Raw genomic sequence first — 5995 nt, forward strand, 5'->3', positions numbered from 1 at the left:
ATATATATATATATATATATATATATATATATATATATATATATATATATATATCCTGAATGGAAAAATGATATAGTAAAGGTAAAAATATGTGATAGTATTATTAACCAAGACTTTGGTGCAATTATAGCCAAATGGAACAGCTTGTATTGGTAAAGGCATGGTCTCTACTGAGTGCCCCTTTTGTTGATTTTGTGGTTAACCAGAGTCTGATGGCTCAGTATGAATTATGTGGTTGCCTGATTTGTAATGTCCTTATCTGGTGATTGCTAGACTGGGGTCTGAGTCTCGCTCAAGCGGAAGGTTACTGGAAAGCCATAATGACCTTTTGGATCCGTAAAGGTTGTTGAGAGAGTTAAAAGAGCATGGCTATGTGGGAGCCATCAATGACGAGTACCTCACCAGCAAGTATGTTTAGAAGGCGTTGTATACTATTGGGTTGTCCCTTTGCTCGCAAACCCAATCAGAGATTTCCACAAGTGTCCTCACTTATCGGGGCGAGAACATTTTCTGCATTGGTGTTTGTGTGACTCACATCCTTGAAGAAGAATTGGATTTCTGCATGCTGAAACCAAGAGAATGCTCCTCCACTGGCGGAGAGCGGTAGTTTCATGGGAGTGGCATTGATAGGAGAGTCACGGTCGGAGGGTGGCACCATCAAACCTTAAGATACAGCAGTGACGGGGAATGTGGAAAGGAGCAGATCACACCGCTAACCACCAATGTGATATTGAACTGTTAAGTTATAAATTGCAAATTTCTATAAAGCAGGTTGAGGACAAATAGGTCACAAAAATTCCAATAAAATATTCCTGCAAAGAAAGCCTTAAACAGATTCTTTCAACAATGACGTGTATAGCGAGATATACAATAAAAAGAAAATACCGTTACATTATACTAGCCTGTGTGAAACACGTGAATTGCAGAAGTTTTTTAGCTTTGGATATTGAATCATAATTCCAAGGTTATTTGTCCACAATAACAAAGGTCATCCAACATTCTTTCATAACTCATTGGAAACCATTCGACATTCATTCTTCTTTCTTCAGTATCACAAGACCAAATTTAGAAAATTTCCTTCAAACTTTTAAATAACATTCAAAATAATCTATAGGTAGACTTTGGTATTTTTCAATAATGTTATAACATTAGAAAAGGATGATATATCTATTTTCAAGAATTTTAACAGTTTCATATGCGTAATTGACAGTATTTTTGCCATTAAATTAGTCCATAAAGGTTAAATTGATGTCGATATTTTGCTTAACAAGATCTGTACATATTTATGGTTCGAATTCTTTACTTGAGAATGTTCATTTATTTATGATTTCATAATATCATAAACTCAGAGCTCTTTTATATTATATGGAATCGATGTAAAATAAATAGACATATAGTAATGAGATCATAAAAAGAATTTCCTTCTGAGGGATACAAATCATTATAGTATAGTGTCGTCTGACTATTGTTAATTTATTCCATACTTTTTAGCGAGTAATTTTGTCCCGATCATAACTCTTATAGGTGAATTATATCCATGTAGCCTATATGCCCAAAATTATCTCTAGCTACAGGAATTAAACATGGACTCTTTGATTATTATTTAAATGATATAATATATCTCTGACTTTATAGTCAAACTATGAAGTAATATTCTAGAATTATACTTATTTTCCTTTTGCAAAAGATCCAAAAGACTACTTAATCTCTTATAAAACATTCTACCTTCATTGAATTGCTGGTAATTCTGGACCCATTCAGCCGTAGCAATTCTATTTTAACTGAAGTATAATCCAGAACTTTCTTCGAAATTCTAATTTTTCTAGAAAAAAATATTTATTGGGATTCTCTACCAGTTTATCATATTAATTATAAATACTTATGAAAGAGATTTGTAATGCAAATCTGATGAAACAATGCAATAAACTCTTCATTGGAAGATTGAATTTTCGATTATCCTTTCAGCCACATTTAGATGCTTCATTGAGGCTTTTTGGGAAATATATTACTGAAGAAACCCCGTTTTGAGGACCATTCAAGGTCCTTGGTTATTTATTGCATTATCCAATAAAAAAAAATATAAATAAGATTGTTTTCATATATTATTAATAGATCATATTCATATTGGTGTAAATAACCTCAATAATCCTTGTTTACTTACAGATCATTCAAAACTAAGAAAGACTCTCTATCAAAAATAATACTATTTTCAGTCATGTGTGTTTTTAGTAACAAACTTATAAATATTAATAAGTTTTTGATTGGTTAATTAACGATATTAACATTAATATATGTAGCATTATGAATATTCTTAGTATGAAAATAATGGGAAAATTTTGATAAATGGAGAGAAACCTTCCTTAAACATCTGTGAATTATATATATACATACACACATACACACACACACACACACATATATATATATATATATATATATATATATATATATATATATATATATATATATATATATATATATATATATATATATGTATGTATATATATATATGTATATATATATATATATATATATATATATATATATATATATATATATATATATATGTATATTTATATATAACATATATATATATATATATATATATATATATATATATATATATATATATATATATATATATATATATTATATATATTATTATATGATAAATTTTGCAGGTTTAAACGTGTGTTATATTGAATAAGATATATATATCTATATATATATATATATATATATATATATATATATATATATATATATATATATATATATATATATATATATATATATATATATATATATATTGTGTGTGTAATTCACAGATGTTTAAGGAAGGGCTATTCATATATGTGTTTGTGTTTGTATCTATCTATATATCTATCTATCTATATGTATATATATATATATATATATATATATATATATATATATATATATATATATATATATATATATATATATATATATATGTGTGTGTATATATATATATATATATATATATATATATATATATATATATATATATATATATATATATATATATATATATATATATATATATATATATATATATATATATATATATATATATATATATATATATATATATATATATATATATATACATATATATATATATATATATATATATATATATATATATATATATATATATATATATATATATATATATATATATATATATATATACATATATAATGTGTGTGTGTGTGTATATATTTATATATATATATATATATATATATATATATATATATATATATATATATATATATATATGTGTGTGTGTGTGTGTATATATACATACAGTATATATATATATATATATATATATATATATATATATATATATATATATATATATATATATATATATATGTATGTATGTATGTATGTATATATGAATTCGTGATTTAAATCATAAAAGCATTTAAAGAGCTCTCATGAATAGAAGACGCAAGCGGCAAAGACAATCCCCTATAGTCAGAGTCTTTCCATATATGAATATGATCAGTGTCCACGACCCTTTTCCACACCGTCTAGGTCAAGGGAAGGCCAGTCAATGCTTGCTGACAACTCCACATATAGACCAAAATGAATCCCCGAACCCACCATCTTTGTTCACAAGGATGGTGCAGCTGCAGACAATACAAAAACCTATTCATCATGAACAAAACTCTGATCATAGTCTGGCACATCGCCAGTTTGTGACGTTTCCAAAAGGCTACCACAATTTAATCCAGTCATACCTCTATTTCTGATGTTAGACAACTGGGAAGTGTTTAAAGGACGAAGTAAGTTCGCAATATGAATGAAAGGCGTCCAAAATTACCCCAAAAGCTGGAACTATCTACTGAACAATAGCTGGCACATCTGCAAAACTTGTAATCTCAAATGAAAATGATCTTATACATAAAAATTCAAAACCTCTTCAGAGATGGAAACACACACCAATAATTAACAACAAAATTACCATTGATACTTTTAATAGCAATTACAATTAAAAAATTAAATGATTATTGAAAGGGGACCAATATTAATAAAAGAAAAAAAAACTTTTGTACAACCTCACCAACGCTACCATAGCTTATACATAAGGGCCTATTAAAACCCATGACCCATATTATCCTCAATAGTTAGTACTGTGAGTTCAGCATCATCATTATCATCATCATCAACATTCCTCTGTTTCTCCTATTTCTGTTTTCCACCCTTATCCTAAATCTTAGATTGCCAAATTGTAATCCAACCTTTATGTTGTGAGTTGTTAAGTCCTTATTGACAAAATTTACCTGTAATTATTTCTTACTTTATTCCGGAAAGTGCCAGGCTTAACAATAAACATAGCCCACTAATATGAAAAGGCTATGGAGTGAGTCATTATTCAACATCATCATTTCAAAAAGATTTTTTTCTGTTTGCAGCAAAACTGGTGATACTTTTTTAGTTCTGCTTCGGAAAAGCGTTGATCTTAAGTTGCCACTTTGTATTAAACCATATATTTAACTTTGTAGAAATGTGAATGTATGAGACAACGTTAGTCACTTGTTGTGGAGGATTAATTTTTATCGCTTCTTATTTTTTTGTTTGCCAAATCCATAGAGAGAGAGAGAGAGAGAGGAGAGAGAGAGAGAGAGAGAGAGAGAGAGAGAGAGAGAGAGAGAGAGAGAGAGAGAGATTGTGTTAGCGAGCGAAAGGTAGTTAGTGTATTGATTGTTTGTTGTGAGAAAGACTGTTGGTATAAATGAGATTGTTTGTTTATGTTTTAGTTAGGTTACGGCAGTAGTGAATGTCTTGGGTGAATGCTTTTTTATTTGACTGCTGATAGAGGCGGTTGTGTGTGTGAATGCTGGATTTACTTGATTTATTTCGACCAGCGTGGAAGTGTTGAATTATTTTGACAGCCGAAATTCCTCCTTTGGAGAGATTGTTTTTTTTTTTTTTTTTTTTTTTTTTTTTTTTTTTGAAAGTTGATTGATTGTTGCTGACCAGGATTTTGTTGGACTGCACGATTGTTGAAGACCTGACCTGTAATTGATTGTTAGACTGCTCATTTGGATTGCCTAAGCGTTAATGACCTGGCTTGTTTAACAAGATTACATTTGATGATGATGATTATGATGATGATGATGATAACAACGCTTGCGACCAAAATCAATTAATACAGTTGTGTTGATATTTGTCAGTGCTGCGGTTGCTACAAAGTTGTGGTTTGGGACAATTAAAGACTGTTGGCCCTTGTGTGGACGAAGGTGTCCACTCAGAAATATATATATTAATTACGTTTATATTTGGGGTTGAAGTGAATTTTTAGCTTTAAGTTTGGTTTTTCATGGGGTTATTTGAATGTGATATCTATATATAGTAAGTTAGGATTGTAGTACTAAGTGTGATTTTTTTTTTTGGTTATGGATTATGGTTGGTGATTTTTTTGAATTAAGTGCTTGTGTTAGTATCAATTAATATAGTTTTAAGCTTATGGTTTGTTTTTTTGTCATTTTTGTCTAAGAGTCCAGTTTTTGATAACGTAAGGGGAAAGTTTGTGTTGTGGGGGTTGGTTTTGTAACATCCTGCCACATTGTTATGGATAATTTTATTATTGAATAATGTTTGATTGTCAAAGAAGAAGAAGAAAAAAAAAACATTTCATGCTAAAATTATATTTCAGAACAAAAATTGAATATATTATTGTTGCACGAATCCCTCTGTTAACGTGATTCCGAGAGAGCCAGTGAGACTAGTCTCAGAACTGTCTGTCCGGATAGAAGGATTCAAACAGGGAAACAGGTTGTCTCAATGGAGAACATTTCAAGCAGAGCGCTATAGTCTCATGATAACATTTCATGCAATTGGCATATGATTTCAAAGTTGTTGCTTATTTTTTGCTATGTCGTTTTTTGTATAAAACAAGCGTTAGTTAGGATCGTGATTTCAAAACTTGCAATAAATCATAAGAAGTCATAGTTTA

The sequence above is a fragment of the Palaemon carinicauda genome, chromosome 9, assembly GCF_036898095.1.
Source record: "Palaemon carinicauda isolate YSFRI2023 chromosome 9, ASM3689809v2, whole genome shotgun sequence".
Classification (NCBI taxonomy): Eukaryota; Metazoa; Arthropoda; class Malacostraca; order Decapoda; family Palaemonidae; genus Palaemon; species Palaemon carinicauda.